Here is a 15,589-nt window from a genome sequence, read left to right on the forward strand (position 1 = left end):
AAGACAAAAACTCACTATTGCCTCTGTTATTTAACATTGTACTGCAGGAACTAGCCAATAAAATTAGACAAGAAAAGAAAAATGAAAGGTATAAAAACTGGAAAGAAGTAAATAAATTTATCAGTATTTGTGGATAAGATTAGAATGTTCAAGACCATTAACCAAAAAGCTATTTATTACAGTTAGAGAATTTAGTAAGCTTACAGAGTACAGAATTAATGTTTACAAAATTATTAAAATATATGTAAACATATATAACAAGCATTAAAAGAAAATACTGCATAAATAGCAGCATATACATACATAGATAAAATTTCCTAGGAATAAATTTAAGAAACATGCAAAACCTCTATGAAGAAAATGTTAAAGTATTACTGAAGGTATCCCAAGAATGACTTGAATGAATGGTAAATTGTATCACCACCTTGGAGAGGAAGAGTCGACATTACATAGACATCAATTTTCTTTGAGTTTGCTTATCTTGGTTACAATTTAAAAGGTTGTTTTTGTTTATTTTCAACTATACAGACGGATTCTAACTGTCATAGATAAAGACAATGAAAAAACAATAGCCAAGAAAACTCAGGGATGGGGAGAGGGGATGATCAGTTGGAGATGGAAACTAACCCTACCAGACATTAAAAAATATTCTAAAATCTCAAAAATATAAAATCTAACATTGGTTCAAACATAGACACAGACCAATGGAAAAAAAGACAAAGTCCAGATATACACAGAGTACATACAAGGAGTTAGCATGATGCTAAAGGTAGCCTCTCAAAACAGAGATGAACAACCCAATAAATGGTGTTGAGTCAATTTGGTAACCATTTGGAGAAAAAGTAAACTGGGATCCAGACCAGGATGCAACAGGACAAACTTCAAAGGATCCAAACGTTTCAATGTAAAAAATGTAACCAGAGAAGTACTAACTGGTTGAATGTACCCTAGGAAATGACTTCCCCATAGGTCACAGCTTGCTATCCCATGGAAATATGTGTGCCACAAATGCAAGAGATAAATGTAATTTAAAAATCTCTAATAGCCAATAAGATTTTCTAGTAGCCCTTGAAAAGATGAAAATAAAATAGATGAAATCAATTTTAATAATACATTTTAATTCAAGATATCTAAAATATTATCAATATATAAATACAAAATTATGAAAAATTTTGCTTTCTTTATTTGAAACTAAACATTTTAAATTCCATGTATATTTTACAGTTATAATCATATCTCAATTCAGACTAGCCACATTTCACAGACTCAACAGCCACATGTGGCTACCATACCAACTGGCAGGTCCTAAGAAGTGCAGACTAAGTTACACAAAGGAGGGAACAAACACTGTTTAGCTCAGTTCACCCAGTACGTGCACAGTGCCCGGCATATATTTTTGTGAGAGAGAAAAGAGAAAGAGGAAGGAATAAAAATGGATCTTATTTGAGAAACAAAGGCATTGGCATAGTAAGGGCGGAAAAAACCATTTAGAAGTCTTGGGTTCAAGTCTTGACTCTAAAATTTCCTAATAGGTAACTTGGGCAAATCATAACTTTTCTGAACTTGATCTGTAAAAGAAGATTTTTCATGCTCACCTATTGTTTAGGAGTTGCTATGAGGATCAAACGAGATCATGAAGACATATGTAAATTGCGAGGTACTTTATAAATGTTATATTGTTACTAGTTAAAAAGCTCTGTCTCTATGATCACTATTTCCAGAGGACACTAGCTTCTTGCTTTTGATCACTATCACCCATCTATCTCCTACCATGGACATGCAGGTTAAAATTATGCAGCATGTTGGTCCATGTTCTATCCCTGGAAGACCATTATTTTGATTTGTTAATCTGTGTTCAGTGCCTCCCTCCACATTTCAGCTGTCTGCAAATAGAAGCCTCTCTCCTTTAACTTGACAAAAAGAGACTCTCCTGAGGTATCTCAGACACTTGTATCCTGTTGCGGTCCCTTTGGTTTACAGCATCTACCCTACAGAATAACCCTAGCCATCCTCTGATATAGGACAGGAACTGGTTACAACAGAAGCCAGAAAAGGAAAGGGACCTGAAATCCTAAGATGCTCCTCAGAGAGATATGGAGATAGAATGGGGTTGGATACTAGAGAGGAGTCCATTGAAGGTGAAGAGTCAACAAGGAGTAGGAAGGTGGATCCAAGCTTGCCGCATTTTCCATAATGACTCACATCATATCAGAAGGCTAGTATTCTATTCACATCTCTCCCTGTTCCCTAACTGGTGACTTCTGGCTGCCTGGTAAAAAGAAGGAAGAGTCAGAGGAACACATTATCTCCCTACAGTTTCCCTCATTAATAGTCATCAAAGCTGGCATTTTGAGTAAGCGAATTAGAAAAACAGGGATACTTAAACACACTCAGTCTTTCAGATTACCCTCAACCAGCCAGAGCGCCTGAACTAAAAGTCTCCTGGATTAAGGTCACTTTGACAGCAAAAGTACCTGTGTTACTTCTGGGTGAAACAATCCTTTCATTTTCAGGTAATACAGAATATTGCTTTGTTGGCAGTGGAATAGAAAGAGCATAAGCCAGAAAACCCGGGTTCTTCTGCCTGCCACTTAAATGTAGCCTAAATTTGCACAAATAACTTAATCTCTATCCATACATTTCTACATATATTAATTGAATATAATTATGCTTTGCTTACACAATTGTTTGGGGAATATTCACTGCCACTTTACTTTAGCTTTCCTATTACACAGAATGGTTATGAGAGGCTAGTATGTTATTATTATAGTGATCTCTAGCACGGCTTATAAATAAACCACTGATGAGGAAATTTAGAAGATACTGAGGTAGTATTACTGTGAAAGAACTGTATTATAAAACGCATGTGATTTTATTACAGAGTTGCATGCATGCTACTAGCACATTCGATGCCAAACCTCCAAATATTTTCATGTTTAATCTTGATTTTCTAATGTGGTTTAGGTATCTTTTTCTACACCAGGTGCACGATGCAATGAAGAGGAACGTTCCTAAAGGTAGCTAATAGTAGAAAGCCATCCCATTACTCCATGAGTATATGAGCACAGAGGGGGTTAGGACACCTGGCTGACCTCAAAGGTGAATTAGTCCCAATACAAAAAGAAATTAGAGAAAGGCCTAAGACCACTAGACAAGAATCACCTACAGAATTCAGGGAGCATAGTTAGGCAACAGCCACTTAGTTTTCCACACCTATTGCTTGGAAAGGGGCTAAATTTTAATGCATAAGGGTCCCAGTACTGTTTCCACAACTCGCACACAGGTTTCTTCCTGGATTAAACTCATAAGAAGGATTTAGTGTTTAAGTTTCCTGTGAAGATGGGGTCTTTGCTCCCACTAAGTCCTAAGAATAATTTTAAGGAGAGAAGAAAAGAATGATATGCAATTTTGTAATTCTTTGTTGTAAAGTGGGGTCCCTATGTTTCTTCAGAAAAATAATTTCTTTTAACTGTTCTCACTCACAAGAACGGAAGCATTCCCAGTGTCTGACTAGAAGAACATAAAGTTAGGAATATTGCTCAGTGGATTTATTCCTGTGAAGATGAAAACATACAATGGAACAAAGAGAAAAAAGATAATCTTAAGGCCACAGATAACTGACCATATCTAAGTCAGAATTCCTTAAGGGAAGCCAAAAATGCACTGGAAGCTCACTGTTTGTTTCTTTTTTTTTACTTTTTTTTTTTTCCCCTTCAGTCAGAAGATATGCAATTTGACTGATGGTATTTTTTCCACACTGGTGACATTTTAAATGGAAACCAAGATTTTTGGGGGTGGTTGTAATAGCTTGATGAAATCTTTAATGTGTGCCAAAATGTTTCATTAATGTAAGTCAGCCAAATAATCCTCTTGCCTTGTAAAAATATTTCTTTTTAAAAAATGCTTTCTGCTGTTAAAAAATTAGAGTACTTAGAGTTTAGCTACAAATATATGGGTTATATTGACTAACGTTGTACCCGTATTTCCTCAAAGCAAACAGTAGAGAGGATATAATTTTGATAATGTTAGGTATGAAGTTCTCAACTTTTTAAAATCAAATAATTACTACTTTTAAATTCAGATGGCTATTAATAATCTGGGATTCAACCAAGTTGCTATGTTTCTCACTCAAAACAACTGCTTGCCCTTGTGAAAAGCCAGATGGTTGCTACCTTTAGGTTTGTGGTATTCAGGTCTTGGTGGCCAATGACCAGTATGGATTCTCTTTTACTCTGCATATAGTTTTTTTCTAGTTGAAATGAAGAGTCAGTTCATGTTTGATTGGTGATAACAATAAAGACATGTGGTATTTCAAAGTAGGAAAACTGCCTTTCAGTCAACAGAAAATTACATACTTAACATCAAAGCAGAAAAGTATAGTGATGCACTGGAGGTGAAAAATGGGGAAAGCTTAACTAAATTACAGGGAAATTTCCATAACAGATTCACTAGTAATGTTGTTTTAATAATGATTTCCTGTCATGAACTATATTTATCATATACCGCCTCTCTGACATGACATTGTATTTAATGTTTTTGAGAGCCATGTTTTAATCAGATTAAACTCAAGGAAACCGATAGGTATCTGTCTGGTCTTAGCTTTAGCTTCTGTTTCTTATTTAGTCACAAGACTATTATTGCTGGAATCTTTATAAACACATTTGCCGGGATTGCCACAAGAGAGCAGCTTATGTTGTGAGGTCACAAAAATGTGTGCCGGTGGTTTTCATGATCTCTGCACAGAGTGCATTACAGAATTGTTTAATAAATTAAAGACAAGTGATGCAAAATGTGTTCCTTTCCCCCATGGAATTAAGCATCTAAAAATACAACTTATTTTCAGATTCAAAAAGTAGTTTCTTAGGAACTAAGTAACCAAGAAGAATGTTCAAAGAAAGGTTGGTACAATATTATTCATTATTCAAGTATATTTACATAAAACTAAAATCTCCAACAATAAGCTCAATGTTCTAAAAAGTAATTTACCAAATAAGCAGTAATAACTTTGATAATCTATATAACAGCTATGACATTACTTAAGAAGCAACATTCCAATATTATCACTGAATACATCAAGTTGAATACTTGAAAGAGTTCTGGAGGGCAAAGTTTTCCTCCTTCAAATTCAGGCTCTTTGAAAAAAGTGATCCCTGGTTCAAGATTTCCCATGGCAGATAATCTAGTAACAATCCAACAGTGCCAAACTGAGCATTAGATAAGGATGAAGTCATATATCAAAGTAAGATTAGCGTTAAAAGTGGAAATTAACAAAGAACATATAAAAGAGAATTAAAAAGGTAGTACAGACTGACCTTTAACACTACAATCATCATCACATGAAAATGTTTTTAGGCTTAGATGACTGTGTAATACATGCAACATACAAAACCACTTTATGTTAGATATAATAATACATTATTTTTTCATCCACATAATTTGCATACCTTTTCTTAACAAAAATAAATATGCAGTAACTTCATCAGTAAGTACCTGTGGCTTTGAAGCTTCCTCTGTAGAATATCTTAAAAGTGCTGTACAGCATGCATGACAGACACTGATTAGCTGGTAAGATATAATCTAGTGAACTGGTACTAAAATAAAAACTATAGAGTAGCATCCACAGCTAGTTATCAGGTACTTTTTTATGATGTATATATTATGTAGGAAAAGAGAATATCCTTCACTTGTCTGTATACAAGAATGGGAAACCTTTGAGACTATTATTAATGATTAACAGGATTACTGCTGAAGTTTTTTCTTGTAGGTATTAATAACACCATAACTGAGTGTAAGAAGTCTAAGAAAAATTAAAGTCAGTGCTATTATTGAGATGCTTTTTAATATCTCTGTAGTTATATATAGTTTCAGTCTGCATTATTTTTGCTTAATTTTTTTTTTTTTTTTTTTTTTTTTTTTTTGCATTACGCGGGCCTCTCACTGTTGTGGCCTCTCCCGTTGCGGAGCACAGGCTCTGGACGCGCAGGTTCAGCGGCCATGGCTCACGGGCCCAGCCGCTCCGCGGCATGTGGGATCTTCCCGGACCAGGGCACAAACCCCTGTCCCCTGCATCGGCAGGCTTACTCTCAACCACTGCGCCACCAGGGAAGCCCTATTTTTGCTTAATATTGATAAAATATTTTGTGAACAATTTACAGGTTGGGTTTCAGGTGAGCAGAATAAACACACTATTTATAAGCACAAGATATACTTTTAAACCAACTTTTAAAATTTCACTGGATCTTTCAACATTTGTTTGAAATGCTTACAAGATATTCATCTATTTGTGGCATCATATAGGTCTGTCTCCCCATCTGTCTATGTTTTTCATGAAGACTAGTATCTGGTACATGTGGTTTTTTTTTTTTTTTTCCTTCCCCACTTTAGTAGCTATTCATTGGCCCACTACTATGCAATTTCTGTAATAGTTGTCCGACAGCATTTATTGATCATTTTTTAAATAAAATACAAGCTTTCTTTTACAGGACAAGGGGACAAGTAATCAATGCCTTTAATTTAATTTTGACTAAATTTATCTCTGTATGGTTAGAAAATTAATGTCATCAAAATCTATTATTGTCACAATAAATAATTACATTGGCAGCATGATGTAATACTAAGATCTAAAACACTGAATTTTCTAAGAGTAACATATATATGGTTATTCATCACAGCACTTCAGCCCTATCTTCCCAAAGTAACCTTCTTATATTCCATGGCCAGATTTGCTAAGAAATTCACATCTTGCATGTATGGACATCTTGAGGAATCCTTTTTTAACAGGAAATCCTGGCAACACCCCTTCCCCTCCCCACTCCACTTGGTAGCCTGACTCCAGCACAAGCTCATCTGGTTCGACTAAAATCATTGCATTATTTGGCAGTGGTTTCTTCATACGTGGCGCTTGGAGCTCACTGAAGCTCAAACAGTACAGGAAATGCAAATCATGCAAACCACCCTCATGATGGCGACGTATAGCAGCGTGATTGAGCGGCAGTACGCACGACTCGTGGGCTGACCACATGAAAGGAGCCATTTAAAGACCAGATGAGCAAAAGCTGGGATAAGTTAGAGAGTATGTGTGAGTTTAAAAGCTGGCAGAATAGCATCCTTATTTAAAATAGAAGGGGTTTTTTATTATTATTTTTTATTAATAACACCTGCCCAAGTTCTTTAAATTGAAGGAAGTTTACAGAGGTAGAGTGAGTATACTGCACTAAGTAGTCCAATCTTTCTTTTTTTAAATCCCAGGTATGGTAGAAGAGTGGAGTACTTTCCATCAATTTTTCACAGGATTTTCTACAGTTGTTAACAATTATTGGAAATGTTTCTTCACTGAACTTTAAAAAAAAAGATAATTTCGCAATGCCCCACATTATCTGCTCATAATTCCTAGTGTCAGTTTAATTGCCACATGTTAATAAAATTAGTTCCTCCAACAAAAAATAAAGAGCTATAATTCTCAGGAATTCTTCAACAAAAGCCTTAGGAGCAATACAGAATTTGCTATTAAGAGAATATTTGAACAAGGCTAATACAGTAATTAGAACAGAAAAATGGCTACAGGAAGTTCTTTTCTTTTTTGGAACTGATTGTTTTTTAGATGTTTCTAATTTACCACCAAGTAAAGAAAATGTGACTATTAAGAGAATAAATGCAATAACTTAAAATAATTAAAAGAAACATTCAATTTTATATGTTTGTTTAGCATCTTAAATTATTTTCCAAAGCCCTTTAAGTAGGCTATGTCATTTGCATACAGACTTAAAAGCACCAAGAATTCCATTAAAGCACTGGCTCCCTTAACCCCTTATACCTATAGCTACAAGCTTAAATAAGGGAATGAATAAGTTAGAAGTTTAAATAAAGTGGGGAAAAAGGCCAATGCTTCTGGTCTAGGAATCAGAAAACCTAAGTATAAATAGCCATATGATACTGAACTAATCATTTTGAAACTTGAATTTCTCATATTCAAGAATGACGCTATCACCAGCCTTCCTGACAGCTTCAGAGTTTCATTTGAAAGATGGGGTGATACAGTATGTGAGAAAATTGTACAGTGCTAAACAAACATAAAGAAGTACTCTACGAACTTTCCTGGTGGTGCAGTGGTTAAGAATCCGCCTGCCAATGCAGGGGACACAGGTTTGATCCCTGGTCCGGGAAGATCCCACATGCCATGGAGCAACTAAGCTCGTGCGCCACAACTACTGAGCCTGCACTCTAGAGCCCGCGAGACACAACTACTGAAGTCCTCACGCCGAGAGCCCGTGCTCTGTAACAAGAGAAGCCACCACAATGCAAAGCCCGCGCACCGCAACAAAGAGTAGCCCCTGTTAGCCGCAACTAGAGAAAGCCCACGCACAGCAACAAAGACCCAACGCAGCCAAAAATAAATAAAATAAATAAAATTTTTTAACATCTTTATTGGAGTATAATTGCTTTACATTGTTGTGTTAGTTGCTGCTGTATAACAAAGTGAATCAGCTACACGTATACATATATCCCCATATCCCCTCCCTCTTGCATCTCCCTCCCACCCTCCCTACCCCACCCCTCTAGGTGGTCACAAAGCACCAAGCTGATCTCCCTGTGCTATGTGGCTGCTTCCCACTAGCAATTAATTTAAAAAAGAAAAAAGAAGAAGAAGTACTCTATTATTTATGAGGCACTCACATTGTGCCAGGTACTATGTTGGGCTCCTTACATACATTATCTCATTTGGTTTAATTTCATCTTCACAATACTTCATTATTATTAGTCCCATTTTAAGAGATAAGAAAATTGAGGCTCACAAAAGTTAAGCAATTTCCCAGAAATGGTAGGGCTAATAAACGGCAACACTGAGGGTAAATATATTAGGCCATACGTGGTTCTGTATTGATATGTTTCATAATCATCCACTGGGGGTCCGCATAACTCTTGATTAGTTGTTATTTTAAAGAGAAAATCAATGCTGACACCCTACAAAGTAGAATCAAGTAATGCAGAATTTCTCTAACTTTTCCATCAGACACACAGCTAGATACTTGGTATTTCGAATTGGCTCATATTATTCCATCATGTCCACTTCTTCCTTAATTTATCTGAAACAAAGGCAATGGCTACCTTGTTTGACAACCAGAAAGAGTGCTAATAACCATTCTCCCCTGAAGTCACCAGAGCCACTGTCTTTAAATTTTAAACACTGGTTGGTGTTAAGAAATTCTGACTGGGTGCAACAAGAATAGGCAGCTTTAAAGACTTTCTGATTGCCAACTGAACTGTCTTCCCTTCCAAGCCAAGGAAAGCCACTTGTATGTACAGCCACTAATAAGCAAGACTTAATTGTTTTTTGTTGTCAGAGAGTTTGTAAAAGCCCATGGGAGAAAAGAGGTTAGATTATATTTTAATATTTAAAATAAAGTAAAACAAAAACCTATGAGCTTATAATTGCTTATATTTGTCAAAAGAGAAGACTGTAGACAAAAGAAAGATGTTGGTGGAAAAGAACATATAGTTATATACAAGTTGCAGGTAGGCAGCATAATTTTGCCAGAGCAACCAATAAAGGAGAAAAGTCAGTCAGAGAACCTATTCAACAGGATATTCAGATCAGTTGAGACAGGATGCTCATTCACAGCTAGAAAATCCATCAACTGCCCTAAGCCATGCCAAAACCCGGAAGAGGATGAATCAATAAAGCTGGGAGGAGTGCTGAATTATTCCTTCTACCCTCAGCTGTTAGAAGGCATCAAGGATCCTACTGAAGAAACCAAACCTTGATGCATCTGTAAGAAGTTTGATGTATGAATATTATGTTGTAATCTGAAGATCGGAGATTTAAGAAACACCATTTACATCATGTTCTGTTTCATAGGGAACAGATACAAAAACCAGGCACTGACGAGCCATAGGTTCAAGGATTTCAGAGATTGTGATGGTAGCAGGTAGAAGTCTCTCCTTGTAAAATAAATTTAAAGTTGCATTCTGAAGAGGAAGCACTGAAGTGGACTGAGTCAAGAAGCAAAGTATGAAAACAAGTGGATCTGAAAAAAAATGAAGTTTCCAGGTAAGACCAAACTAGTAAGTGGATCTGCGTGGGTTTTGTTTTCATTTTGTTTTGAATGAGGAGGGCAGAGTTCATTCCTCTTCAAATGCCCCACGACAATTCTTAACAATCCCACTGTCAGACTTTCCAGCTGGAAAACAAACCTGAATCTGCATCTCTTGTTTGAGCCTGTTTTTCTCCATTTGCCTTCAGTAGCAAGAGAACATTACTGATTCATTAAATCATCCCTTACCTTTGCCTCTAAATTATTTCCAATTCTTCCAGTATTTATTTTCCAGCCTGTTACTGATTTTCATCAGTAACAGGACTATCAATGAAAACAGAGGACTATTTTCATTGATAGTTCTCTAGATGCTATCAAATTTGCCACATTAGGTTTACATTATAGAATTCAATACTAAACACTCAGGACCCACCCAGAAATGTCATCACCTACCCCTTGTTTTCGACAGCTCACTTAACCTTTCCAGACCTCTGTTTCCTCAGCTGTAAAATGACAGCAGTTTGATTAGAAGAGGTTTAAAGTCTTAACTATGTTAATATCTGTCATATTATCTCAATGTCAGGAGTTAATACCTAAAAACACTAATTAGTAAGAAGAAAAGTAGTATCACAAAAGACTCTATAATGGGAGGCAAATAATTAACATTTTGTCCATAGTACCCCGTGGACAACTACCTATGTGATTATAGTTAAGTCACTGAAACTTTTTTGTTGCTTTTACCAACAAACTGAAGATAATACATCACACTTTCTTATGGAGGGAATGGACCATATAATTTCTTACTTCAATGGTTCCAGAATGAATGACTATATTATGGCTTATTATATGTACATGATGGTACCAGGCAGTCCTTTATTTAACAAAAATTTACTAAAAGCCTAGACTGTAACAGGCACCATATGACATAGTGAATTCAAGGATGCTGGTGTAGTGGGTTGAACTGTGTTGTCCAAAAAGATATTCAAGTCCTAACCCCTGGTATTCAAGTTAAGATGAGGTCATACTAGATTAGTACGGGCTCTACAGCCAATGACTTCTGTCCTTATAAAAAGGGGAAGGGACACAAAGAGATATACACAGGGAAGAAGGTCATGTGACAACAGAGGCAAAGATTGGAGTGATGCACCTACAAGCCAAGAAATGCCCAAGATTGCGGGGAGCCACCAGACGCTAGACAGAGGCAAGAAAGGATTCTTCCCTAGACCTTTCAGAGGAAGCAAGTCTTGCCAACACTGATTTTGGACTTCTAGCCTTAACAACTGTGACAGAATAAATTCTGTTGTTACAGAAACCTTAAGAAATTAATATAGTTGGTCACATCAGTACAATAAGAGATAGCCAGGCAAATAAAAAAAGTTATTAAAAGAATTCCAAGAAATATGTTATTTTAGTGAAACCAAAGGACTGGTAACACCTAATATTTTTAAAAAATTTAAGCTTTCATGACATTGAAAAGTAGTGCTTTTGAACAGGATAAACTACAGGCTACTATCATAACCAACTCTAATTTACTAATTTGATTTTTGAAAACAGACAAATCATTTGACTTCTGAACATGTCAGTTTCCTTTCCTAGAAAGTAAGATTTGACATACATATTAATCTACCACACAAGAGTGAAAAGAAAATTAACGACATTATGCTGAATACTTCTGTAAATGGTAAATGTCATAATTATACATATATGTACACACAGAGATAGAAACGTAGATGATTTAGGGGTATGTAAGGTATGGATATGGACTGAGGGTTATAAACTTTATAACACTGCAAGAATTATTACATCCTGTCTCTGTCCCAACTACAGACCAAGCAAAATCAACTATTCAAAAAAAAAAATTATCTGACTATTTAAATCGCTCAAGTAGTGATTGAGTGTAAAAAAAAGTGTAAAACAGCAGCATTCCTAAAAAAAAATTCTGTGCTCTGATTAAAAAATAATTAAAATTACTAATACAAAACAACAATCTGTCCAATTAGTGTTTTCTTTAATTAGCAAGAACATTTAACCTCTTCAATAAGCTTTTATGTGGACAGAATGCTTCATACTACTATAATTATCCCTTAAAAGTAACAAAACAAAAAGAAAGGAAATACCCAGCAAGTGAAACAAAGCTAAGAGAATTACTGAGTTATATTTATACTTAAAATCTTGAACTGGTGAAGATAAAGTATAATAGATAATACTATTATTTGTACTAAGCCCAGACAGTATATTTTAGACCAGCATTCCCAACCCCGGTTGCACTTTAGAAAGACTTGCAGGATATTTAAATATAAATGTTGATGCCCAGGGCCCCTCTACAGACAGGGCTGCCCCCGCATGGCAGTGCAGGCTTTGTTCTCACAACTCCAGAGGGCACTATTTATACACTGCAATGCAACCTATAAGATGTAGGAATAAAAAGTTAAGCAAGTACAAAGCATTAAAGATACTAAGTGAGCCACTAAATCAACACCAACTAATCATTTCTCAAATAAGAAGCAGCAGACTTCAGCTCTCTGGGCAAAAAGGAAGCTTCTACTGGGCAGCCATTTAGTACACAGCATCCTGAGCATGCTCTGGGCCCTGGGAAATTGCTTTCTCTCCTCTTTATCACATAAGAGGGTCCTGTTTTACAGTAAATATAGTATTTTAAGGTTAAGAAATATTTAATGATACTGAGTAATTACTTAGGATTTATTAGGGTGATAATGGTATCACCCTACAGTGATGTTTTATTTTGAAGAGATTTTATCATTTAGAGATACACAATGAAATATGTAGGCCTATAAATGGAATGTCTGGAATTTGCTTCAATAAAATGTGGAGTGGGAGACTTCCCTGGCAGTCATAGTGGTTACGACTCTGTGCTTCCAATGCAGGGGACGTGGGTTCGATCCCTGGTCGGGGAACTAAGATCCCACATGCTGTGCAGCTCAGCCAAAAAAAAAAAATATATATATATATGGAGTGGGAAAGAGCTAGGCGGAGTTCAGATAGAACCAGATTGTCCGTTTATTTATAATTGTTAAAGGGTAAATAGGTTCATTATCTATTCCCTCTACTTTTGTATATGTTTAAATTTTTCCATAATGTGGCCACTCATTCAAATCAAATATAGGAAATGCAATGTGCCTGCAGTAAGCAAATTATCTTGACTAAAATGGAGAGTATACTTAAGATGGATAGTATCATCACAAGGAAAGGACCAGGCAATCATTCCTTAACGATACAAGTAAGAATTTGTTTGCTGGAAAAATAACTGGCAGTCAAACAAAAGGTTTACAACAAGACATAGGACAGTGCTATAATTTAAAAGTAGTGGAAAGCAGAAATGACATCAGGCTACGAAATAATAACTAATCAGAGTAACCTAAAAGATGTCAAGGTTTCTGCCCCTCAAGCTGAGGTCAAAATTAATGCCAAGAAAGAGAGAGTGGTTAAAGGAATCAAAAGCAAGAAAGGGCTGAGAGAAGTAGGGGGAAAAAAATATTAAATTTGCCACTGAGAATGCCATTGATAACAATCCTAATTTACTCCAGTTAAGTGATAAATAGATGATTATAAAAGGCAGAAAACACAGAAATATAGTACAGTTGACTCTTTTTTTTTTTTTTTTCTTTTTTTTTTTCAGTTGACTCTTGAACAACATGAGTTTGAACTGCATGGGCCCGCTTATAAGTGAATTATTTTTCAATAAATATGTACAAAAATAAGTAATACTCGATCCTCGGTTAGCTGAATCCTTGGATGTGGAATTGCAGATATGGAGGGCCAACTGTAAAGTTATCTCAGATTTTCAAGTTGCAGGGGGTAACCCCGAGTTGTTAAGGGTCAACTGCATATTGAACTGAACTGAAAGATATTCAGGGTTTTCTTTGACAAGAAAGACATTTACTAGAGAGCAATGGACAAGAGGATGGTCAAATTGACGACATTTCCAAAAACTAGACAATGATAAAAGTAAAGTTTTTAGTGATGTGGAAGGAATATGGTAAATAAAATACGAAGAGGAAGAGTTAGGAGGGTAGCCTTCTATGGAATGGCTGAAAATGCTCAAAAGGGCTACAAAGGTCAAGCAATACTAACTGAAAAAAACAGTGATAAACTATTTCTAGAAAGTAAACCATGTAAACTGGCATCACTGCCAAGTCAACAGGTAAACCTCCAGGGATTAAAAATCAGTATTGTTCCTCCACTGTTCTCTTCTGTCATCATAATCTGTACACTTCCAAAAGGTCCTGGGTTTTAACAGCTTATAGAAGTTCATGTCTAATGAAACCTTTTTTCCACATTGCATTTGTATTCCCCCCAACTTAAGTTTTCCTGCTAATAAACTAAATACCAGTAACCATTTTCTGCATATTGCCACTGTATCCTGGTAAAAGGAAAGTCTCAGTATTTCCATTTTATAGCTTCTATTTATCATTTTAAGTTCTGCCTCATGTGCTTCAAACTCATTACAGCTACATCTTTTGCTACTTGAAAAAGAATCCAAAAGAGAAAAGTGAAAACCACTAAAACAGCCACCTTCTCCACTGTACTAAACAGGTAATTATATGACAAGCATGAAGTATTTCAACTAAAGTAAAGTACTGTACTCATAAAACATTTTAAAAAACTATTGAGCAGCTACTACATGCAGGGCAGTATAATGGGTAGAGCAAGGAAGAAAGAAGAAAAAGAAAATAGGATGTATAACCTTGCAAAGCATGTAAAGCAACTGCTATATAATGTCTTATACGCTACAAATCCAGCTAGCATTGTTTTTCTATGTATCTCTTATCAGTAAATAAATACAACTGGAATATTGCACATAGCAAAGATTATATATCTTATGAATTTTATTGATATTTCTTAGTATTATTTATTCATTCATCCAACAAATATTTACTGAACACTAAGAGAATTAGACCTTGGGAATAGTTGTGAAAAAAGACAAAGCCTCTGCCCTCAGGGAACTTAGAAATAATAATAAAATATTTCCTGCGCAAATTTATGATGACCTTTGCTTATAAAACTTCAAGAAATGGGCAATATTAAATATCATAAGACACCAAAATAACCCTAACACATTTGCTTTTGAATTTCAGCTGCTCAAAACTCCATGAGTTAATTATCTGTTACTTTACAAATTTTTTTGTTTTTCCTCTCATCCACTGATCCACTCACAGAATGACCACTTCCTCGCTATTATTAATTCTGTCCAAGTGTAACTGAACAGGTAACACTGCTTAGCAGTGACAAAAAGTGAAACATTATTAAAAGCTATTCAGAATTGTTTGTTACTTAATGAGCTGCTCCGTAAAATACTGAAGGTGAAAGGCAAAAGAAATGGATGAAAGAAGATTTAGAATGGTCTGGAAGGGGGTAGGTGGGGAGCAGGATTTGAGTAGTTAAGAGTGTTTAGCTTTGCTTAACTCTTTACAGGTATAAGAAATAACCTAAATAGAATGTCTAAAAAAAGGAAGGAAATCAAATGAGCAGGCTAGGTCTCTCTCTGCAACAAGCTGGGCAAATGTATTTCTCCAATTCACCTGAAGTATATTTTATCT

The 15,589-nt window shown here is 35.6% G+C and overlaps 1 protein-coding gene across 19 annotated transcripts in view; it reads right to left on the reverse strand.

Annotated features, from left to right (window-relative positions):
- GTDC1 (glycosyltransferase like domain containing 1) overlaps positions 1–15,589 on the reverse strand; it is a 446,641-nt gene that overhangs the window by 301,102 nt on the left and 129,950 nt on the right. The window lies entirely within an intron of this gene.

The sequence above is a fragment of the Orcinus orca genome, chromosome 7 (genome assembly GCF_937001465.1).
Source record: "Orcinus orca chromosome 7, mOrcOrc1.1, whole genome shotgun sequence".
Classification (NCBI taxonomy): domain Eukaryota; kingdom Metazoa; phylum Chordata; class Mammalia; order Artiodactyla; family Delphinidae; genus Orcinus; species Orcinus orca.